Source organism: Melanerpes formicivorus, unplaced genomic scaffold (assembly GCF_026170545.1).
Source record: "Melanerpes formicivorus ecotype bairdi unplaced genomic scaffold, bMelFor1.0.p_v2 SCAF_9, whole genome shotgun sequence".
Taxonomy (NCBI): Eukaryota; Metazoa; Chordata; class Aves; order Piciformes; family Picidae; genus Melanerpes; species Melanerpes formicivorus.
Window position 1 is genome coordinate 25,875,008 of NW_027142361.1, and position 25,103 is coordinate 25,900,110.

The 25,103-nt window shown below is 44.8% G+C and overlaps 2 long non-coding RNA genes across 2 annotated transcripts; both read right to left on the bottom strand.

Annotated features, from left to right (window-relative positions):
* Positions 1 to 939: 939 nt before the first annotated feature.
* On the bottom strand, positions 940 to 19,717 carry LOC137443476 (uncharacterized). Its single transcript, XR_010987892.1, has 3 exons — positions 19,420 to 19,717; positions 5,074 to 5,238; positions 940 to 1,070 (listed from the first exon to the last, which is right to left on the bottom strand). It is a non-coding gene; the product is annotated as an uncharacterized lncRNA (long non-coding RNA).
* A 1,849-nt stretch (positions 19,718 to 21,566) lies between these two features.
* LOC137443474 (uncharacterized) lies at positions 21,567 to 24,705 on the bottom strand. The gene is made up of 3 exons (XR_010987890.1): positions 24,535 to 24,705; positions 22,878 to 23,015; positions 21,567 to 21,710 (listed from the first exon to the last, which is right to left on the bottom strand). It is a non-coding gene; the product is annotated as an uncharacterized lncRNA (long non-coding RNA).
* Positions 24,706 to 25,103: the final 398 nt, after the last annotated feature.

A 25,103-nucleotide genomic window follows, 5' to 3' on the forward strand; every position in this document is an offset into this window, starting at 1 on the left:
GGACCTGAGCCCTTGGCCATCCTTCAGGTGCGCAGTTATTGCCGCCAGGATAATCTGCTCCATCACTTTCCCTGGCACTGAGGTCAGGCTGACTGGCCTGTGTTTCCAGGTTCCTCCATCCGACCTTTCTTATGGATGGGGACCACATTGGCCAGTTTCCAGTCATCTGGGACCTCACCGGTGAGCCAGGACTGGAGGAAAATGATGGAGAGCGGCCTGGCCAGCACATCTGCCAGCTCTCTCAGCACCCTAGGATGGATCCCATCCAGTCCCATGGACTTGTGAGTGTCCAAGTGGCTCAGCAGGTCCTGAACTAATTCCTCATGGATTTCTGGGGCATTACACTGCTCCCCGACCCCATCGCCCAGCTCTGGAGGCCACTCGTCCTGAACTCCTGCCTTGCTGTTAAACATTGAGGCAAAGAAGGCGTTCAGGACCTCAGCCTTTTCCTCATCTTCGGTCACCATGTTCCCCTTCAGGTCCAATAGGGAGTGCAGGCTCTTCCTGCTGTTCTTCTTATTGTTAATTTCTACAGTTAGTTTCTACAGTAGTTCCTTGAAGAGATACTGCTCTCCTCCTCCTCCCTGTAAAAGTTCCTTTTTTGGACAATAAATCCAAGGACAGAGTAACAACAAAAAAAGCTTTAGGAGTAGCCATATTTTGCCACTCTTGGTAACTCTGACAGGTAACTCTTGGTAACACTCTTGGTAACAGGACAAGACACACTCCCATTACTCATCTCTTAATAGCTACCAATATTACCTAACTCCACATTTTGAACAGATCAGAGGCACAGGAAACAGCATCAGTGCAAAACATCTTGTTCCACACTGTCAGAGAACAATCAACTGGACAGAAAGGGAATAGACAGACAGCAGCTTAAAAATATAAAGAACATTCATATAAAAGTTGACTTTAAAGTACAGTACCTGACAGTCTGTGAGAGCAAGAAGTGTAAGAAAGACCAGGTAAGAGAGAGCTCACATTGTGAAGCAGAAGAGGGACACTTTTAGTGGCTGGCAAAGCCTCATAAAGATGAACACAGTTGCTGATAGACTGGCTTCGCTTAGCTTCCAGGAAAAAAATAAAGCAATAATTATGTCAGAAGACAAAAAGATGTAGTGCCTGGGATTCTGAATGTCATGATACATTAAACACAAATGATACATTAAACACGAAGCTTTGTAGAACAAAGAATTAGCTTTACAACCTTGACAACAGCTTTAAGTTTCCCCTACAGAAAATGAGCAATTTACCATTAATGACATTACTAAATGTTATGCTGAATTAGAAGTCTAAAATAAAATCATTAAGAAAAATCAAGTATCTTATTCATTGTAAACTTTCTCTTCTTGTACACAGCAATGCCTATGTTGACAATTAGAAGACAAAAGGGAGGAAGGAGGCAGTGAAAATATTCAAGCAAGGCAGTGAGCACAAGATTTTCTGCTGCTACAGCTGTACTTTGCTGTTTCTCTGATAACCTCAGATACAAAAGCAGCAAACACAAGAAAACCTCTTAGCTAGGGGCAGGAGGTGCTCTAGTATTTTTATGCTGAGTTAAGGGCTGCTTTGTTGGTTTTATATATGGGCTGGAAAATACAGGGATTTTTAAAAGCCCCTAGTAAGAGACACTTTTCCTAAAATGTCCACTCTGCTAAAGTCACAGAATGTTCAGGGTTGAAAGGGACCCCCAGAGATCATTGAGTCCAAATGCCCTGGCAATACCAGATCACCCAAGGTAGGCCACACAGGAACACACCTAGACAGCTCTTGAAAGTCTCCAGAGAAGGAGACTCCACAACCTCTCTGGACAGCCTGTTCCAGTGCTCCATCACCCTCACTGTAAAGAAGTGTCTCCTCATATTGAGGTGGAACTTCCTGTGTTCTAACTTAAACCCATTGTTCCTCGTCCTATTACTGGGCACCACTGAAAAGAGCCTGACACCACCTGGACACCCACCCTTCAGATATTTATAGACTGATAAAATCTCCTCTCAGCCTTCTCAAGACTAAACAGCTCCAGTCTTCCCATGAACAGCCCTGGCTTCTGTGTTCACCTTAGGGACTGCTACACTGCAATTAGAAAGCTGGCACCTCTGGAAGTGTTGGCTTAGTAGCAGAGTTTTCTGTGTTTCTAAATAGTCTTAAATTAGAGAAGGGACAGACATTTGATAGATTTGAAATGGTCACTTGTTTTACCAGCATGTGCAAACAGTATTTTTGCACAGTATTTATGACAATACTTTTGCACCTGCAGACTTGGGAGCCACTGATGATCACAAACCCCATGAAAACCAGAGGAATTCTCTTTTTGCTATGATCATAAGACACAAAAGGAACTAAGAGCTTTTCAAACATGAATAAACCAAACCAAACCAGGTTGGAAGAGACCTTCAAGATCATCGTGTCCAACCCATCAACCAATCCAACCCACCCAAACAGCTAACCCATGGCACCAAGCACCCCATCAAGTCTCCTTCTGAACACCCTCAACGACGGCGACTCCACCACCTCCCCAGGCAACCCATTCCAATGGGCAATCACTCTTTCTGTATAGAACTTCTTCCTCACATCCAACCTGAACCTCCCCTGGCGCAGCCTGAGACTGTGTCCTCTTGTTCTGGTACTGGGTGCCTGGGAGAAGAGACCATCATCAGCCTGTCTACAACCTCCCTTCAGGTAGTTGTAGAGAGTGATAAGGTCACCCCTGAGTCTCCTCTTCTCCAGGCTAAGCAGCCCCAGCTCCCTCAGCCTCTCCTCATAGGGCTTGTGTTCCAAACCCCTCACCAACTTTGTTGCTCTTCTCTGGACTCGTTCCAGCAAGTCAACATCCTTCCTAAACTGAGGGGCCCAGAACTGGACACAGTACTCGAGGTGTGGCCTAACCAGTGCAGTGTACAGGGGCAGAATGACCTCCCTGCTCCTGCTGGCCACACTGTTCTTGATGCAGGCCAGGATGCCATTGGCCTTCTTGGCTGCCTGGGCACACTGCAGGCTCATGTTCATCCTACCATCAACCAGCACCCCCAGGTCCCTCTCTGCCTGGCTGCTCTCTAGCCACTCTGACCCCAGCCTGTAGCACTGCATGGGGTTGTTGTGGCCAATGTGCAGAACCCGGCATTTGGATGTGTTAAATCTCATGCCGTTGGACTCTGCCCATCTGTCCAGCCTGTCGAGGTCTCTCTGCAAAGCCTCTCTACCCTCCAGCAGATCAACTCTTGCCCCCAGCTTGGTGTCATCAGCAAATTTACTGATGATGGACTCAATGCCCTCATCCAGATCATCAATAAAGATGTTAAAGAGCACAGGGCCCAGCACTGATCCTTGGGGCACACCACTAGTGACTGGCTGCCAGCTGGATGTGGCACCATTCACCACCACTCTCTGGGCTCGGCCACCCAGCCAGTTCCTAACCCATCGCAGTGTGCTCCCGTCCAAGCCATGGGCTGACAGCTTGGCCAGCAGTTTGCTATGTGGGACGGTGTCAAAGGCCTTGCTGAGGTCCAGGTAGACTACATCAACAGGCCTCCCCACATCCACCAGGCGGGTCACCTGATCATAGAAGGAGATCAGGTTGGTCAGGCAGGACCTGCCCTTCCTAAATCCATGCTGGCTAGGCCTGATCCCTTGGCCATCCTGTAAGTGTTGTGTTATTGAACTCAGGATGACCTGTTCCATGATCTTGCCTGGCACTGAGGTCAGGCTGACAGGCCGGTAATTCCCTGGCTCATCCAACCGGCCCTTCTTATGGATGGGCACCACGTTGGCCAGCTTCCAGTCCTCTGGGACCTCGCCAGTGAGCCAGGACTGCTGGAAAATTATGGAGAGTGGCTTGGCCAGCTCATCTGCCAGCTCTCTCAGCACCCTAGGATGAATCCCATCTGGTCCCATGGACTTGTGGGGATCCAAGCTGCTAAGGAGAGTTCCAACCACCGCCTCATGGAACATAGGGAAACTGTGCAGCTCCCTGGCTCCTTCTGCTAGCTCTGCAGGCCAGCTGTCAGGAAGACGTTCTGCCCTTCTAGTAAAAATTGAGGCAAAGAAGTTCATCTTCCCAACTAACAACCTACTTGCTCCCTACCAAATAAGCTTTTCATACTAAAGGTAGGAAGTTCTTTCAATTTGAACTCAGCCCGTGCTGAGCAATACTTTCAGGTTCTCTCTACTAGGGGAAAAATGCTGTAGCAGAAGACTCTGCTGTGCTGGAGCACAAATAGGAACTCAATGAATTACAATAAAATAGACACAAAATATGGATTTACTCCATTGCCAAAATGTTTTGTGATCTAAGCTGAAGATTGTAGCTTAGTTATGTAGCCCGTAGCCACAAAACCATATTAAAATCACCTCCTTCAAGTTCTCCAGGTAAGGAACATGACTAATCTGTTGAGGATGAGGAAGGAAGTTGTGCCCTGAAATATCTCCTGCTCAAAAGCAGAAGAGGCTTTCTGTGAAGAGCTGAATGAGATGGTTGAATCATCATCCCTGGATAGGTTTAGATGGTGCAGAGATGTGGTGCTAAAGGACTTGATGACCTTAAAGGCCAACTGAATCGATTCTATGAGTTTTAAGACAAGGCCCAAGGAACTGGAGAACAGAAACATGATACCATGAAATAAAAAGAATAGAATAGAAAGAGATCAAATTCAGGCTGATGAAATACTTGAAAAATCATCTGTCTCTTCAGTGCCTGGGGTCTCACATTCCCTCATCACTCCTCACCTCACATCTGTTCTCCTGTTTCTGGAAGTACACCAAATAAAGCACATGACTAATTTGCAACTAAATGGAATGCATTGAAAAGCATATATGCAGAATTTTTCAAAGTACTTGGAGTCTTTATGCATACTGGTGATGGTCAAGACAGCCAGGCAGAGATGCACAACATCTCTGTTGAGGAATGCAATTATCAAATTGCACAACTTCTGGAAGCAGCCACATCTCAAAGGCAAATTTAAAACTTGGGTGTTCCTGAGTGTTTGGGATTGTGGCAGTTTTGGGCTATGCCTTTAAAAGATAACTGCAGGCTAAACTACCACAGGGAACATCAGTATTTAGTTGTGGTCTAACCTGTTGCTCTCTGACGAACAATGTTTCTTGCTTTCTCAACTCCTGGGGCTCCAGAGGTTGTAGCACTTCTGAACCTCATTGGCTCCACAACTTCAGGATGACTTTTCCAGCTTAATGAAAAAGATCTTCCCACTACAGCTATCTTCTGAGGTTCTAAAATGCCACCTAAGAAATAAAGAAAACAAAATTCCATAGCATTGTGTGCTTGGGCACATTTTGATGCTCAACAACAAATGGACTTTCAAGCACTCTCACAAGAAAAATATTAACATTTCAAACAAGAGACTCATTTCTACAATTAATAAAAACCAATCACTACTTCCACTATGTGCAACAGCTGCAAGGTGGCAAATAAATTAGCTGAATAGAATAGAATTAACCAGGTTGGAAGAGACATTTGAGATCATCGAGTCCAACCTATCATCCAACACCATCTAAGCAACTAAACCATGGCACCAAGCACCCTATGCAGTCTCTTCCTAAACACCTCCAGTGAAGGGGACTCCACCACCTCCCTGGGCAGCACATTCCAATGGCCAATCTCTCTTTCTGTGAAGAACTTCTTCCTAATATCCAGCCAAAACCTCCCCTGGTGCAGCTTGAGTCTGTCCTCTTGTTCTGTGTGTTGCTCTGTTGTGTTGAAGTGTTGTAATTAATGCAGTTCAATAAAAATACATGGAAAAGAATGGTCTGTTGGGGTTTGTTTTGAGCAAGAGGGGACTTGGGTCCCAGGAACACCTGTGCAATTCAGGCCTTGAAGAATTCTCTGTTGATAATATAGTGGTGGAGTAGGAGCTGTGAGAAAGTGCTGATTGCTTGGTATGCTGAAGTCCAGCTGCCCCTGAGAAGGGAGGCAAGCAAGATAAGGAGGAGGCGAGATCTGGGAAAGAGAGCAATTAGGCCGGATAGAAGAATTCCACAGAGTTGTGAAAACAATGATATAACCTTTTAGAGAGTAACCAATAATATGTTGCCAAGTGGGCATAATTATAGTAAACCGTATATAAGATGTGTCTGATGCTCAATAAAGTTGGATTCCGCTGATCACATTGATCGTATAGCGGCCCCTTCTTGCAACAGTGGTGGAGAATGCGGGCAGTGGCGCCTTGAACAGGGACCCCACAGAGTGGGTCCTGAACCCAAAAAGGAGGGTCCTGCAAATCTCCGAAAGGAGTCACGGCGAAGAAGGGAGCCGTGCCGTTCCGACGAGGACTATCAGGGTTCGAGAGCGCGGAAAGCAAGAAGTATTCCGGTCCAGGATAGCAGTACTGGTGCTGTGTTTACCGACCCACAGAGAGGCGGAGGAAACAGCAGAAGACCGAAGACGCCGTAAGCCAATACTGCTCTGAGGCTGTGCGCACAGGTATTACCGCATAATAGATAGTAATGGATAGGCAGGCGGCGTATGATTTATTTAAGTGCTTTTTAGAAAAGCGTGAGGCGGAGATATCGTCTAAAGTAATGCCTGAGCTTTTGGCCCATGGATCCGCTTTAGGGCATTTCCCTAGCGGAGATAGTTATTTTGATGAAGCTTGTTGGAGAGAATACAGGAACAAGTTGTGGGACTTGGTTATAGATGGTGATAAAACTGCTATAAAGCTGCAAAAGTCGTGGCGAGAATGCATGAACTGTGTTAAAACCTATGAACTGGAACAGCGAATGGCTGCTGCAGTTTCAGCGAATTTGTCAGAACGGGATGCAGCGCCAGTTGTATCTGAATTGTGACCGAAGGAGGTGTTTGAAAAATATCGCACGGGGCCGCCTCCGGCACAGAGCACAATACCACTACCGTGCCCTGCAAGACCTGAATTTCCACCTCCACCCCCACCCCCACCGACGGAATTCAGTGAGGCGCCTAATGACCTAGCCCCAGGCGCAGCCTGCCTGGCTAAGGGAGTGGGGGCTTCGGCTGAACTGAACAACAGCGTAGAATCATAAACTGAGACAGTAAATCAGAGGGAGACACCATTATCTATTTCTCCGGCTCAGTTAGAAAAGTTGGTGGAGCACATGTGTCAAAAACTGATTTTAGAAAGTTCCCAGGGAAAAGAAATGCTCTTAGAAAATAAAATGGAGAAGAAACCTAGCTCGGGAGCAGTTGTGCAAATTAACTGGAAAGCGATTGCTCAGGAGGCTATGAAAAATGGATGTTACGATGTGGCTGCTGAGTTGTCTAAGGTACTGTGTTTTCCTGTAACGTATGATATTGATCATAATCAAGGACACTATCAGGTTTTGGACTGGAAGATTTTGCAGCGATTGAGAGCAACGGTAGCTGAAAGCAGGCTACATGGCAAGCCTGCCCGACAAATGCTGCAGTATATCTGGGGTAGTGATTTGTTGGTTCCAGAGGACATTAAGACACTGATGAGAATGATTTTGACTCCTTCTCAAATGATGTTTGATGAGTTTTGGGGTCAGTTTTGTCAGCTCTCAGAGAATACACAACAGCAGCAGGGGGATCCCCTGGCTGGAGTCACAGCACAACAAAAAAAAAGGAAAATGTTGACATGGTCACAAGTGATGAGGAAAAGGCTGAGGTACTTAATAACTTCTTTACCTCAGTCTTCACTGCAAGGGCCTCTAGCCACACTACTGATGTTATGGAAGTCAAAGCCAGGGACGGGGAGGAAGAACTGCCCATTGTAAGTGCAGATAAGGTTCGTGATCATCTGAAGAACCTGAAAGTGTTCAAGTCCATGGGACCCGACGGGATACACCCACGGGTACTGAGAGAACTGGCAGATGAGGTTGCTAAACCCCTCTCTATTATATTTCAAAAGTCATGGCAATCTGGTGAAGTCCCCACAGACTGGAAAAGGGGAAACATTGCCCCCATCTTCAAAAAGGGTAAGAAGGAGGAACCAGGGAACTACAGGCCAGTCAGTCTCACCTCTGTGCCTGGAAAGATCATGGAGCAGATCCTCCTGGAGTCACTACTCGCTCAAAAGAATAGTGAAGAGGTGATTGGGAACAGTCAGCATGGCTTTGCCAAGGGCAAATCCTGCCTGACCAACCTGGTTGCCTTCTATGAGCAGGTGACAAAATTAATAGATGAGGGGCGTGCAACTGATGTCATTTACCTGGACCTGAGCAAAGCCTTCGACACTGTCCTGCACCACATCCTGATCTCCAGGCTGGTGACACATGGGTTTGATGGGTGGACCACTAGATGGATAAGGAACTGGCTTGATGGCCGCACCCAAAGAGTGGCTGTCAATGGCTCCATGTCCCAGTGGAGGCCAGTGACAAGCGGAGTCCCTCAGGGATCAGTCCTGGGACCTGTCTTGTTCAACATCTTTGTGGGTGACATGGACAGTGGCATTGAGTGCACCCTCAGCAAGTTTGCTGATGACACCAAGCTGTGTGGTGCAGCAGACACGCTGGAGGGAAGGGAGGCCATCCAGAGGGACCTTGACAGGCTGGAGAGGTGGGCACAAGCCAACCTCATTGTGGTTCACTCCCAGTTCAGAAGGTGCTTCCTCCCACTCTCCCAATGAAATTAGTTTAGATTATTCCTTCCGTTTACCAACTTATGTCCACCATATTCCCTTTCTTAAGGGGGCAACGTCAACCGGCCACAGTCCACCCCTTCTAAACAATTTCATTGGCTGTTCATACTGTCCATCCAATCCAAAATGATATTTACAGTTCGTGAGTAAAGTTCATAGTCCATTCCGGCTATGCTCAGATGTAGATGATTCAAAAGTCCAAGAAAATCAGAAAATGAGAAAAATGGAAAACAGTTCATTTCTTCACTGATGAAGCGAAGAAAAGGGAAACAGGGAAATCTCAGGGTCTCTTAGTTGACTCAGGGCTCTCAGGGATCTCAGGGTTCGTGCACCGTAGATTCCTCGTTGATTCTTCCTTTGCACGCGATGTAGCTGTACAACAGTTCGAAATTAACCTCTTTCAGCTAAAGTTAGATTTCTTTGTGGAATACATTGAATTTCACCATTCTCTTGCATTACCCAATAAGTGTGACCCGGACCTTGAGCTGAGACCACCCCTCGGACAGGTTTAGCCTCTCCTGAGGGTGAAAATACCCAAACAGTTTTACCTAACAGATTCTTTTCTCTAACAACAGGAACTCTATCACCTTCTACTTTCCGTAGCAGATCTGAATGTGCAGGTCCAGCTCGGTTCACTGAACCTCTACTATTTACCAGCCAGGTTGCTTGTGCTAAATGCTTTTCCCAGTTTTTCAAAGATCTGCCCCCCATGGCTTTGAGAGTGGTCTTCAACAAACCGTTGTAGCGTTCAATCTTCCCTGAAGCTGGTGCATAGTAGGGAATGTGGAATATCCACTCAATACCGTGCTGTTTTGCCCAGTTCTTTACAAGGTTGTCCTTGAAATGAGTTCCGTTGTCTGACTCAATCCTCTCTGGAGTTCCGTGTCTCCACAGGATCTGTCTCTCCAGACCGAGAATGGTGTTGCGTGCAGTTGCATGTGGAACTGGATAAGTTTCCAACCATCCAGTGTTTGCCTCTACCATAGTAAGCACGTATTGCTTACCAGAACGAGAACGTGGTAGAGTGATGTAGTCAATCTGCCAAGCTTCACCATACTTGTACTTGGACCATCTGTCACCATACCACAAGGGCTTAAGTCGTTTTGCCTGCTTAATAGCAGCACAAATGTCACAGTCATGGATGACTTGTGTGATAGCATCCATGGAAATGTCTATGGATCTGTCACGAGCCCATTGGTATGTTGCATCTCTGCTTTGATGTCCTGATGAATCATGAGCCCACCGAGCTAAGAATATCTCACCTCAGTGTTTCCAGTCGAGATCAAGATTAGAGTCCATGTCTACTTGAGAAACTCTTGCAGCTAGATCTGCCTGATGGTTGTGTTGTTGTTCCTCAGTAGCTTTGCTCTTAGGAATGTGAGCATCGATGTGTCTCACTTTCACTGGAATTCTCTCGATTCGGTCAGCAATGTCCTGCCATAGGTTGGCTGCCCAAATGGGTTTTCCTTTCCTCTGCCAACCACTCTTTTTCCAGTTCTTTAGCCAACCCCATAGAGCATTGGCCACCATCCATGAGTCGGTGTAGAGATAAAGCTTTGGCCATCTTTCACGTTCAGCCACGTCGAGAGCTAGCTGGACAGCTTTTACCTCTGCAAACTGACGGGATTCTCCTTCTCCATCTTTTGCTTCTTCAACTCGGCGTGTTGGACTCCACACTGCAGACTTCCACCTTCGCTTGTTTCCAACAAGACGACAGGAACCGTTTGTGAACAAAGCATATTTCTTTTCATCGTCAGAAAGGTCATTGTAAGGAGGAGCTTCCTCAGCACGAGTTACTTTCTCCTCTGGAGGTTTAGCACAGTTGATGACTTCAGGCCAACTTGAGATCACCTCCACTAGACCAGGTCTTTCAAGATTTCCCATTTGAGCTCTCTGTGTTATCAGAGCCATCCACTTAGACCATGTTGAGTCTGTGGCATGATGTGGTGTGGAGCCTTTGCCTTTGAACATCCAATTCAAAACTGGTAATCTGGGAGCTAAGAGAAGTTGTGATTCAGTTCCAATCACTTCAGAAGATGCTTTTACTCCTTCATAGGCAGCTAAGATTTCTTTCTCTGTTGGAGTATAATTAGCCTCTGAACCTCTGTAACCTCGACTCCAGAAACCAAGAGGTCGTCCACGTGTCTCACTTGGAGCTTTTTGCCACAAGCACCAGGTTGGACCATTGTCACTTGCAGCTGTGTACAAAATGTTCTTAATGCCTGGACCATCTCGGACAGGTCCCAGACCCATTGCTTGAATCACCTCTTGCTTTATCTGGTCAAAGGGTGCTTGTTGTTCAGGTCCCCAGTGGAAATGGTTTCTCTTTCGAGTCACATCATACAGAGGTTTCACAATCTGACTGTATCCAGGAATGTGCAGTCTCCAAAATCCCACTATCCCCAAGAAACGTAGGGTCTCTTGCTTGTTTGTGGGACTTGTCATGGTAGAGACTCTATTTACCACATCCACTGGAATGTGTCGGCGTCCATCCTCCCACCGCACTCCCAGAAACTGAATCTCTGTGGTAGGTCCTTTCACCTTGTCTCGTTTGATGGCAAAACCTGCATTCAGAAGAATGTCAATGATTTTGTTACCTTTCTCAAAGACTTCCTCAGCAGTTTTACCCCAGATGAACTGGATGTGTTCTGGAGCACCGCCTTTCTCCAGAGCATCGTGGATCACTGCATGACAGATGCTTGAGCTGTGGATCCAGCCCATTGGCAGTCTGTTGAAAGTGTACTGGATTCCTCTCCAGGTGAAAGCAAATTGAGGCCTGCATTCCTCTGCTATGGGAATAGAGAAAAATGCATTAGCAATGTCTATGGTAGCATACCATTTGGCCTCTTTGGATTCCAGCTCATACTGTAGCTCCATCATGTCTGGTACTGCTGCACTCATAGGTGGTGTCACTTCATTCAGGGCTCGGTAGTCTACTGTCAGACGCCAGTCTCCATTCTGCTTCCGCACAGGCCACACTGGACCGTTGAAAGGTGAATGAGTTTTGCTGACGACTTTCTGACTCTCCAACTGACGAATCAGATTCTGAATGGGCAACAAAGAGTCACGGTTGGTTCTGTATTGTCTGTGATGCACGGTCTGAGAAGCAACCGGCAATTTAATGTCCTGTATCTTATGTTGTCCCACAATTGCAGATTCATCAGAAAGTTCAGGTCTAGCAGACAGCTTCAATTTTTGTCCATCAATTTCTATTGAAGCTACTCCAAAAGCCCATTTGTAACCTCTAGGGTCTTTGAAACGCCCTTCCCTCAGAAAATCAATTCCCAAAATACAAGGTGCGTCAGGTCCGGTCACAACTGTATGCTTCCTCCATTGTTTACCAGTTAAACTTATATTAACCTCTACCTTACTTAACTCTTGAGATCCACCAGTGACTCCCAGAATAGTTATAGACTCTGATCCCTGATAATTTGATGGTATTATGGTGCACTGAGCTCCTGTGTCAACCAAGGCCCTGTACTTCTGAAATTGTGAAGTGCCAGGCCACTGGATGTACACATCCCAATAGATTCTATTATCTCTGTTATCCCTCTCCTCCCCCTGGAGGGAGGCAGGGCACCCCTAATTATGGGGAACATGCGCACATGTGCATTGCACATAGTTTGCAGGGTTATAACTTTGCATGTTATAACTGGAGCCACTGTTGGAGCCACAAGAGTCATTCTGGGGAACTGTGGAAGTAACAGCTACCCTTCTGGTATTGCTACCTCGGGTTCTGCCACTTTGCAGTTCTCTCAGTCTCCTGAAAAGATTAGAAGTTGGTTGGCCATCCCAGCGGTTCATGTTCTCACCAAACTGATCACGCAGAGTTATCCAAATAGTTCTACGTGATTGCCTTGGTGGTCTGTTTTGGAATGTCCTGTTTTGGAATGACCTCCTTGGAGGACGTGTATTCCTCACAGATGAAACTTGTACCCACCTGGAGGAAGAATTGAAATTATCCCTTTGTGCCAATTGGTATATGGAATTTCTAAATTCATCTTTTAACTCTCTTATGCAATTCTGAATATCACCAGACATAGTTTTGATGGCCGAAACCAAAGAACCACGTGTCATGCTATCCTCCAATTGTCTCATTTGATCACTGAATTGGCCAACCGTAGGAGAAGCTCCACCATAACTTCTTGACACAATTCTGCTTACCAGAATGTTTGCATAATTAGAAGGAGCAAGTTTGATGATCTTTTTAGCAAGACCAATACCCACAGGAATGTCATCCGGATTCAGAGTTTCATGTTCACCATAGAGTAGCTCTCTAACAGCAAATTCTCTCAAGCGCTTAATTCCCTCATCTATGGTAGTCCAGGGTTTAGGGTTCCATGGAAGATCATCTCGGGAAGGGTATCTCAGGGCAACCGCTATTAAAAGGCGTATCCACAGATTAACCTTACCGAGAGCTTCGCCTAGATGTCTATCTATTCCATTGTCCCTTGAGAGAGTTCCTAACTGAGCTGCTGACTTGTCTCCAACTGTTAGAGCTGAAGCACCTGTATCATAACACCTACTAAGCCAAGCTAGAACTGGCTCCTTATCTGCCCTGGTGAAATCTTTACGGACATTTCGCAATTCCTCCCGTGGAGAAGAACACTCCAAAATATCATCTTCATCTTCATCTCCCTGAATTCTTTGCCCATATAATCCTGCTGTCATTCTCCTAAGGATCTCTTTAAGCTGAGAACCACCTTTGCCAGCTGCTTTCCTAACTTCATCTCTATCCTGCTTTGATCTCACTAGGTTAGCTAGATCTTTAAAACAAACCTTCTCTTCCTCCTGAGCAGGATCTTTTAGAGTAGAGGGCCCCTCACCAGGATCAGTCTCCACCTCTTCTTCTCCATCTTGGGCCTTTGCACCTCTAGTCTTTAAAGGAGCCATCTTGACTGGAGCTGTGTTTGAATTTACAGCCACCTTAATGGAAGCTGACAGGTCCTGAGATAAATCAGCTGCTGGGGCAGTGACTTCCGGTCCCACCGAGGGAGTTGGTGGAAGTGACGTTGCTCCGTTAATGGCCGACGGAGAAGAAGAAGAAGGAGAAGGAGTGGGAGAAGGAGTAGGCGCCATGTTGATACCAGCTGCCGCCTTTGGCAGCTTGCTAGAATCAGCAAAGTCATTTAGAGCTGCTTTACCAATTAACTGTTTAGCCTTCTTTTTAACTGACACGGGTTCTCCACAGTCCTTGTCACTAGATGACTCTGGGACTGATCGAGAGCCACGGCGTTTTCTTTTTGATCTAGCTTTAATAACAAAACAAGCTCTGGACACCTTTCTCTCTCGCCGCAAAGAGACCAGCAGATACACGTTAATTATCACTGAGAGCAGGATTATACACATGAAATAAATCACCTTTGGATCCCAGGCATCACCTAAAGTTACTCTCTCCTCAGGTGGAATCTTAAAACCCTTTATCTCAATTGGGAGAGTGGTGGAGGTAACATTCCTGTATCTCACTGGCCATAGGAAATTAATACATTTTCCATACCATAATTTAACTCTATACATAACCCACATATAAATTGTCCGCACCAAATATTTACCCAGGTAATCCAAAATCAAACCCAAACAATATCTGTAAATCAGCGCCCCAAAAATTGAAAAGAATAATCGCTCCACAAACCACAATACCTTCATGTTTGCTAATTCAGCTAGAAAACACTAAATCAATCAAATAATAAATTAAACTAATTATCTGCCCCACGTTGGGCGCCAATAAAAAAAAATGTGGTGGGTGGAAGGGTAAGGCCAAGAAGCCTCCTCCCTTCCCCCTTGTAAGGTAAAGGGAAAGAAGCTTGAAGGGGAAGGAAAAAAAACTCACAAGCTGAATTAGCAAGGCAGTGGAGCTATATTTACAAAGCAATGTAGGGTTTGCAGGGGAATATTTACAAATTTACAGTATCTACAATATATACAAATATATACAACAGAGTAACACAGACATGAGAGTGACCCCCCTCAAGGCAGAGGGGGTTCCCCGCCTCTGCTCTCCCCTCTCTCCCCCCCCTTTCCCCAGAATGGGATAGAAAGAGAAAGAAGAGAGAGGAAAAAAAAATGCTAGAAGCAGTTTGTGTTAATTGGAAAGGTGTTAATACAGGCCTGGTATCTGGACTTCAAGGCTGAGGCCTTGGCAGAAAGCCCAGCACAGAGACAGAGCTGCACTGTGGAGGATCGAAAGCAAGACTGATAGAAATGTCCTAGAAATGTCCAGTTCACTCCCAGTTCCGAAGGTGCTTCCTCCCACTCTCCCAATGAAATTAGTTTAGATTATTCCTTCCGTTTACCAACTTCCGTCCACCATATTCCCTTTCTTAAGGGGGCAACGTCAACCGGCCACACTCATGAAGTTCAATAAGAGCAAGTGCAGGGTCCTGCATCTGGGTCGAGGCAATCCCAGGCACAAATACAGGCTGGGCAGTGACTGGCTGGAATGTAGCCCTGAAGAGAGAGACTTGGGGGTGCTGGTGGACAAAAAGCTCAACATGAGCTCTCAGTGTGCACTTGCAGCCCGCAAGGCCAATCAGATCCTGGGCTGCATCAGGAGAAGTGTGGCCAGCAGGTGGAGGGAGGTGATCCTCCCCCTCTACTCAGCCCTGGTGAGACCCCACCTGGAGTACTGTGTCCAGTTCTGGAGCCCCTATTACAAGAAGGATGTGGAGGTGCTGGAACGGGTCCAGAGAAGGGCCACAAGGATGATCAGAGGGCTGGAGCACCTCTCCTATGAGGACAGACTGAAGGAGTTGGGGCTGTTCAGTCTGCAGAAGAGACGGCTCCGAGGTGACTTAATTGTGGCCTTCCAGTATCTGAAGGGGGCCTACAGGAAGGCTGGGGAAGGACTTCTCAGGATCTCAGGTAGTGATAGGACTAGGGGGAATGGAATGAAGCTGGAGGTGGGGAGATTCAGGCTAGATGTGAGGAGGAGGTTCTTCCCCATGAGAGTGGTGAGACCCTGGAATGTGTTGTCCAGGGAGGTGGTCGAGGCCCCGTCCCTGGGGGTGTTTAAGACCAGGCTGGATGAGGCTCTGGCCAGCCTGATCTAGTGTGGGGTGTCCCTGCCCATAGCAGGGGGGTTGGAACTAGATGATCCTTGTGGTCCCTTCCAACCCTGAATGAAACTATGAAACTATGAAACTATGAATTAATGGGAACAGGACAATGGTTTGGTGTTGAACGACATGTTCGAAGTGGTCCTGCGGTCTTTCAGGAATCAATGGAATGTGCCCAAAAGGCATTAAAAAGAGTACAAGCAGACCCTAAAAGTCCGCACTATATGTCTTTAAGACAAAAGCCAGAGGAGTCGTTTGCAGAATTTGTAGATCGTGTATGTGAGGCAATGAGTAATTCGGATATTCCTGACTATTTAAAGGGTTATATGTTAAAAAGTGTAGCTTTTGAAGGAGCTAATACAAAACCAAAATCAGTATTGGTAAATTTACCACAGGGGACCACAATTGAGGAGATGCTGGAAAGAGCAGCTAACATACCTTCTGGTCCACAGGCTTTTCTCATAGATACTATGCACAAATTGGCTGAACGATCACTGAAATTGGAAGAGGCTGCGGAGTCACAGACCCAAATATTGGCAGCCTTAGCTCCTTTAAAGGCTAATACGAGGGGGCAACAAGGGGATGTTTTTCAATGGAAGATACGATGTTATAAGTATGGTAAAGAAGGGCATATCCGATCACAATGTAGAGTGAAATTTGTATGGTGTGATAATTGTAAAAGTAATTCTCATTCCACCAATGCATGTCAAAGTTTGGGAAACGGCCAGAGCAGCGCAAAGAGCCGCCGCGCCGGGACACAAGTGGCAGCTCCAGTCTATTACCAGCAGGACGCAGAAATGAAAACGACACCTCAGCCTTACAACCAGCAACCAGAGGGAGCATCGGCTTGGACGTGGCAACAGCAGTAGATGCTACCTTAATAGATAATCGGCCCATTAAAGTGGAAACAAATGTAAAGGGACCTATATACATCAATGGTCAGCCTGTAGGAGCATTGTTAATGGGTCGATCATCTATGGGTGTTAAAGGGGTAATGGTATTGCCAGGGGTAATTGATGCGGATTACAGTGGTGTTATTTGTGTTGTGATGTGGAAATGGCATGCGATCAGCCTGTACAAGGTGACAAAGGCTTTGGATCCACAGGGGGACTGGCTCTCTTAACTATACCAATGGGAAGATGACCAGTCACTGGTGTTGAATTTTGGTACGGGTCTCAGCATGTGAAATTAATTTGCCTGCTAGATACTGGTGCTGACATCACAATCATGAGTAATGCACACTGGCCGAGACACTGGCCTTTAGAGCCAGCAATAGGAGAAGTAGAAGGTGTTGGAGGAGATGAAGCAGTAATGCAGAGTAGCCACAAAATTGTAGTGAAGATTGAAGGAAAACAGGCCTTAATTACAGTTACAGTTATGCCATTGCCTAATGGAATCAATGCTTTGGTGGGCCGGGATGTGATGCAGCAATTGGGTGTGGTCTTAACCTCAGCACACCCACACCCCCACCCCCCCCTCCCAGCGGTTTCTGGTACGGCTACTGTCGACCATGGCTCTGTTCTGATTTAAAGCAACAGTACTCATTTTGTCATTTCTGATTGTAATGTCTTTCAGAGATTTGTTATTTAGAGTTTTGTTAAGTTTTTCTAATAAGCATAATGAATAAGTAAGCATTTGGTATTTATAAGTACTTGGTACATAGTAATTGCAGTAAGGTGTATGTACTTAGTAAAGAGTTCAAATTGTAAGATTTTCTTTTGGTTCAAACCTTCTTAGTTTTCTGCCTAGGCATTCCAAAGGAGCTCCATGTAATATAGTTAAGGAATGTATAAACAGGTTTTAATTTTGGAAAGTGTTTTTTAGTTAATGTAACAATTTTATTTCTTTTTAGACACTGATTTGATGGATTAATTTTAACATAGTCTTTTAAGGTTTTAAGGATTTTTGGTATTAGCATAAGTTAAGGTTTGTAGTAAATAGGTATTAATTTTATCAACTATTCCTTCACTAATGTGCAGAAGAATCAAGACTAAGAGGAAACAGCATTTCCCATGAAGTCGAACATCGATCACAATAACTGTTATGATAATCTGGGGTCAAAAGCATCAATCAGAAGAATGTAACACAGCATCATGTGAATTAGGACTGAATATTGTGGTTGGTTGATTGTTGTGTGATTAGAGAAAATGTTCATAGGGACTTATATGTTATCTCGCCAGTTTGCTATAATTTTACACACCTAGAGGGAAAATCAAAATTCATAACAACACAACATGCATTTTCATTTTTGCTTGAAAACATCAACAAACAAAAAAAAAAAAAAAAGGGGGGGGGGAAGGGAGAATACCCCATAGCAAAAATAAAAAGGTTTTTTAATGATACCAATAAGAGATCAGTATTACTAGGATGAGCAAAAACACATTATTATGGGTAATTTTATATTGGGCAAAGCAATGAAGCTCTTTTGCTCTTGCTGATTGCCTGCAAGTTTTCTGTCTGTGAAGCTAGAGCCTGGCCAGATCTACCTTTACAGATTAAAGAAATCTTGCTACCATTAAACAATTTATGATTTTTGACCATCCTAGAGAAAATAAAAATGTAACATATCCCTAAAGTAGATTGTAAAACAGTGTTAAGGATTGCATTTATGTTTTAATCTTTGTAATGTGTTCAGGCATAATCAAGTCTTCTCTGTCAATAAGAAGAGTGAAATGTAAAGATCAGAACTATTAAGATCTAAGTCCTTCTTTACAATGTCTGTTATCTTTGACCATGTATTATGCCAGCTCTGTTAGAGCATTCTATCTAGATTCAACTTAAGCTTTGTGCCTTGTATAGGTAACATGGCCCAACATAACAGGCAATAATGAATTTTGATTGAGCCTTCAGACTGTGAGTGAACTTTTTCAGACGTGTCTGATAGGGATACCCAGACTTGATGTAAATATGTTTGTTAATTATAGTAGTAAGCTTTAAGGTTTTTAGGTATTATTGTACTAATTTTGATTATTGTTAAACTTGTTTATAATTGTATTATGCAAAGTGTTCAAAGGACAACCTCCAAGGCCTTCCTTGCACAAAAGAAAAACGGGTAATTTGTTGGGGTTTGTTTTGAGCAAGAGGGGACTTGGGTCCCAGGAACACCTGTGCAATTCAGGCCTTGAAGAATTCTCTGTTGATAATATAGTGGTGGAGTAGGAGCTGTGAGAAAGTGCTGATTGCTTGGTATGCTGAAGTCCAGCTGCCCCTGAGAAGGGAGGCAAGCAAGATAAGGAGAAGGCGAGATCTGGGAAAGAGAGCAATTAGGCCGGATAGAAGAATTCCACAGAGTTGTGAAAACAATGATGTAACCTTTTAGAGAGTAACCAATAATATGTTGCCAAGTGGGCATAATTATAGTAAACCATATATAAGATGTGTCTGATGCTCAATAAAGTTGGATTCCGCTGATCACATTGATCGTATAGCGGCCCCTTCTTGCAACAATGGTCCTTTCCAACCTAGGTGATACTGTGATACTGTGACTACCAGACTAAAGCACAGCAAACCACTGAAATGTAAAATTTCCACTACACAGAAAATCCTGGGTTTGAGCACATACTAAAACCTGCTCAACAGCTTTCTCCCACTGACCCAAATCACCTTTCTTCCCATGATGAAAGATAAGAATACATAAATCCAAAGCACTGCACATTTGATTAAACAGGTTCTTAGACAAGATTAAGCAGTATTTAAGGTTAGATTAAATTAATTGTTAAGATTAAACTTCAGTGTTTAACTTGTTTGGGATAAACAAGCACTGAAGGACAGACACTAACCTTTGCCTCTCTGCTTTTTTTTTTTTCTGTTCACTGAACTTATCCAAGGGTAAGTTGGTCATTTCCACTCCATACACAGTTCATGCTAGCACTGCTGTCAAAGAGTCCATAATATTGGCCCATTCATTTATGAGCTCCTCCCAGTCTGTCAGGGCAGACAGAACACTGAGCAGCTCATCCCACAGCTCCCGGGAGATGTAAACACTCAGGTTTGCTCTGATCCAAGCCACGATGAGGGTCTGGAAGAAAAGAAACAAGGGACAGTTCATGTATATGTCAAAATTATTTCAGCACACCAACACTGACCTAAATATTAGCACTGACAATTCATGATGTACAGATATTACATAGAGCTATTCTTCATCATAAAAATGCTCTCAGAAACCAGTGGGCAAAGAATTGTGAAGGTTACTAAGGAAATCTAAACACCCTGAAATGTTTCAGGTGATCTGAATGTCCTCTAATAAACTGAAATAATACACTTTGTGTAATCATAGAATGGTAGGGTTGGAAGAGACCTCTTAAAAATCATCCAGACCAACCCCCCTTCCAAAGCAGGACCACATAGGGCAGCTCACACAGGAACACATCCAGATGGATCTGGAAAGTCTCCAGAGGAGACTCCACATCCTCTCTGGGCAGCCTGCTCCAAGGCTCCAGCACCCTTGTAGTAAAGAAATTTTGCCCCATTGTGGTAAAACTTTGTGTTCCAGTTTGTATCCATTCTCCTTGTCCTATCACAGCACACCATGGAAAAAGACTGGCCCCTTCTTCTTGACACCCACCCTTCAGATATTTACAGACATTAGTAAGATCTCCTCTTGGCTTTCTCTTCTCCAGGCTAAATAGTCCAAAGTCTCTCAGCCTTTCCTCATCAGACAGATGTTCCAGCCCCTTCATCATCCTCAAAGCCTCTGTTGGGCACTCTCTAGTATATCCCTGTCCCTTTTGAACTGGGGAGCCCAGAGCTGGACACAATACTCCAGAGAATGAAGAGCTATTTCCTACAGCCATAGAATGGCTGCAGAGATTGAGATACACCAGCGACACACAGGCCTAGGCACTGTAGCTGAGCATGTAAAGTACAATACAAGGTATAAATGTTCTTATCTCATCCAACTTGACTCAGTTTTGACTTGCCAGACAAACTTCTAGAGAAACAGTTACATCATAGAATTGCTAGGATTGGAAGTACCTCAAGGATCATCTAGTTCCAAACCCCCTGCCATGGACAGGGACTCCTCACACTAGATCAGGTTGCTCAGAGCCACATCCAGCTTACATTTTACATCAAGCTTACACTTTAGAGATACTCATTGAAGATATCCCCCACAGAGACTCTTTGTGCCTGACTGTTCCCACCATGGCTTGTAATAGAGCCCCGAAGAAGAGATCACATCAGTCTCCCTTTGTGAGGGACAGTTTACCAAATAATTACTTGAACTTCTGCAAGGGAGAAGCTTTCCATGTTTTACAAGTAGGTTGCACAGTGCTGTGAGATAGTTCTTGACTTAAACTAAGGGTAATCATCATTAAAAAGAAGAGCAATAAAAGAAACAAAGAAAAAACACCAATAAAAGCCAAACAACCCCAAACATTTACTCAGAAAAGTAATCCTGACATGCTTTGGGCAAATGTATCCTTCATGTGGTTTTCTTTTGGCTTCTGCATCACAGCTTCTGTTATCCTAAGGAGTATCTGTAACATCTGTTCCCTGGTTCCAAAATAAAATTGCACTTTCTGTTCACATGTTCCAGTAATTGTATTTGTTAGTTTTCATGCACCAATGGCCCTCTTAATACTCCAGTAAGCCTCACTCACTGAGAAGAGGATCACACTTCAGACTTCACAGATCATTTGCAAAGCAACATTAATTGGTTGGGCACTATAAAAACCAATTCTTGAGAAGGTGAAGTCAGGAATGGAAACACCAGCCAGAACCATGAAGTCAAACAGTACTGTGATGTAGATGCAGCAGAACCTGCCATCTCACAAATCAATTCAGACAGCAGTCACCAGTGGGACTGATGCTGTAAGGTGTGCTCCTGAGAAAGCCAGCCTTTTCCCCACCCAACAATTCTCCCAAGGCAGTTTAAATGCTGACAATTTTCTGCTAAATGATGCAGAACACATTCAGCTTACCACATCCTCTTATTCATGGACAGTTCCATTATCATGCGCCTGAAGATACTCAGCACTGCTTTGCAGGCATCAACTTGCTCCTTGAGAAGCACAGGGACTTCAACACACAGCTCCAGTAGGAAAACATTTGCAGAGTTTGTCAAGAACACCTTCAAGACAGGCATTTACAGTTAGCTTTTGTAGTCTCAGGAACACAAACCACCAAGTCTCACAATTAAATAGTTCTCCTCCAGCCAAACCTTTCACTTTCATGTTTTGCCTACAATTTACGTTTCGGCATTGCTCTGGCTGAAAGTCTGATAGCATTTCAGACCCAAAGGCATGCACTGCAAACAGCAGTCCTTGGGGTCTCTTCTGTTTCTCCAGCTACTCATTCCCTGGCACTATGTGCTCGAGCTACCCCCAGTAGTTCTAATAAATGAGGTTCAGCAAAAGCAAATGTACAGTTCTGATTATTCCCAGTATCCACAGTGGGAAAAGGGTGAACCTTCCTTCTTAAAACATAGAATCATAAACTTATGAAATCACAGGATGGTCTGGGTTGAAAGGGACCTCCAAAGATCCTCCAGTCCAATGCCCCTCTGTACTCAAAATATGATAAAAAATGGTGTTTTCAACTTATAAATTCAGCTCTTCACTCAACCAGTCAGATTCCAGTGCACCTTGAGGCTGCTTGGAAAAAAAACTGGCCTGGGAGTCTGGTATGGAACCAGAAGGGGTGACTTATGTCTCCATAATAGCTATCACTTCATTAAGTGTTCCTAGAGACAGCCTAAAATTTCTTCAAAAGTGAAAATCCATGAATTCTGTGTTGTGAGCCCCAGGGCAGGTGACAACATTTTGGCCTACCTCATTAAGGTTGGAAAAAGTCTTTAAGTAAGACATGGTCAAATGGCTTAATAAGAATTTTTTTGAAGTTAGACATTTACCAGTACATACAGGGTGGCTACCAGGAGGATGGAGACTACCTTTTCACAAGGAGTCACATGGAAAAGGCAAGGCCTGCTGGGAACAAGTTACTGATGGGTGATTCCCACTGGAATCCAGAAAAAAAGGTTTCACCAGGAGCACAGACAGACATTGGAATCATCCCCAAAGGGAAGCAGTGGATTCCCCTACACTGGTCAGTTTTAAGACTCATCTTCACAGGGTTCTGGGCCACCTCATTCCAACTCCACTGCTGAATAGAAAGGTTGAACTAGATGGTCTTTGGGGTCCCTTCCTGGTAGTTATTTTCCTTAACCTCAGAGACCAGACTATAATTCAGAGTGTACATTAGATGACCATGTAAACCCCAGGCATGCTCTATACCTCACCTGTAAGGCAGCTTGAGCTCCAGCTTTAACATTTTTGTCCTCTTCTTCTAACGCACATCCTCTGTTCACAGCACTGGTAAAGGAATAGATTCTTCCCTAGCTGGATGAACGCTTATGTCCTGAATGGTCAGAGGAAAGCTTTCAAAAACATCATTCTGTTAGTGACCAAGCAGAAAGGAACATGTCCACTTTTATTCAAAACCATTTCAGAAGTCAAGAACAGAAAAGGGGGAATTGTCATGTCCTCCATTCATTCCAGCAAAGAATTCACATCCATTGTTTCTTAATCTCTCAACCAACACCCAGCATATGGAATTGAAAGGTTCATACAAGTCTGAAGAGCTACATGGTTTAAAATATTTCATATTCCATTTTGTAGCCACTGCAGTAATATTTGAATTTAAGCCTGGCAAAACAATAAAGCCCTCTGCAAAACATCATTTGTCAAAGTTTTCTAATTCTCACTATGTTTTTACAACTCAAACCTCATTCTCAGTACAATGAAACTTCCCTTTAAATGGCTTCACAATGTCAAAGTCACCTTTTACTGATGGTTCAATACAGGATACTAAAAAGATGATGCACAGAATTTGCATCTGAACTTCAGTTTCCTAATGAAGAAGTCTGAAGATAAATATTCCATCCAGTATACACAAATTAGTAAATACTGTCAAATTCTTAACTACCACCAAAAGGAAAGAGTACCACTGGCATCTTGGGGTGTGTTAGAAGGGCTGTGATTAGTAGGTCAAGGGAGGTTCTCCTCCCCCTCTACTCTTCCCTGATGAGGCTACATCTGGAATATTGTGTCCAGTTCTGGACCCCTCAGTTCAAGAAGGACCTCAGGGAACTGCCTGAAAGATTCCAGCACAGAGCCACAAATATACTGAAGGCAGTGGAGCATCTCCCTGCTGAGCAAAGGCTGAGGGAGCAAGTATCATAGTATCAGTCAGGGTTGGAAGGGACTACAAGGATCATATAGTTCCAACCCCCTGGCCATGGGCTGGGGGTCTTTAGCTTGGAGCAGAGGAGCCTGAGGGGTGACCTCATTACTGTTTATAAAGATGTGAAGGGCAGTGTTGGGAGGATGGAGCCAGGCTCTGCTCAGTGATGCCCAATGACAGGACAAGGGGCAATGGGTGCAAGTTGGAGCAGAGGAGGTTCCATGGGAACATAAGGAAAACATTTTTCACTGTGAGGGTGACAGAGCCCTTGAGAAGGCTGTCCAGAGAAGTTGTGGAGTCTCCTTCTCTGGAGACTTTCAAAACCCAGATGGATGTGTTCCTGGGTGACCTACTCTACATGGTCCTGCTCTGCCAGGGAGGTTGGACTTGATCTCCAGAGTTCCCTTCCAAACCCTAATATTCTGTGATTCCTACATGCACTAGGCCAACAGCCAGTGTAACTGTTAACATTGCATTTCTTCTGTTAAGTTCTTGCAGTCCTATATATACAGACTGAGAATAATCCACAAATTACACTTCTCAAGGTAGGTGCAGTCTCTTCCTGCACTCAGGAAGGGCTACTAGACCTTAAATCAAAGCCTTTTTAAATCTTGGCTTCCCACACAAGTCTTTAAATTGTTCCTCATTTACAAAGCAAGTTTCAAACTTAAATCACATATTGTAGGTGAACAGAAGTAACTCTGATACCATACATGTTTACCATCTGTTTGCACTACTGAATCCTCCAAGGTGACCACAGCATCCTGGCTGTCTTCCTTCTTATCTGGCTCCTCCATGAACACAGGCTTCTTTTGCAATATCCACTTTCGGTACACCTTAACCACTTTGCATGTTGCAGATACATCAGAAGATGGCAACAGAAAAGCCTGCAGGGAAAAGTCAACTGTCACACTGTGCTTCCACAGAATCACAGAATGTTAGGGGTTGGAAGGGACCTCAGAAGATCCAGCCAGCCAGCCCAACCCTTGTGAGGGGTTTGGAACACAAGCCCTATGAGGAGAGGCTGAGGGAGCTGGGGTTGCTTAGCCTGGAGAAGAGGAGGCTCAGGGGAGACCTTATTGCTGTCTACAACTCCCTGAAGGGAGGTTGTAGCCAGGTAGGGGTTGGTCTAGTCTCCCAGGCAGCCAGCACCAGAGCAAGAGGACACAGTCTCAAGCTGCACCAGGGGAGGTTTAGGCTGGATGTTAGGAAGAAGTTCTTCATAGAAAGAGAGATTGGCCATTGAAATGTGCTGCCCAGGGAGGTGGTGGAGTCACCATCA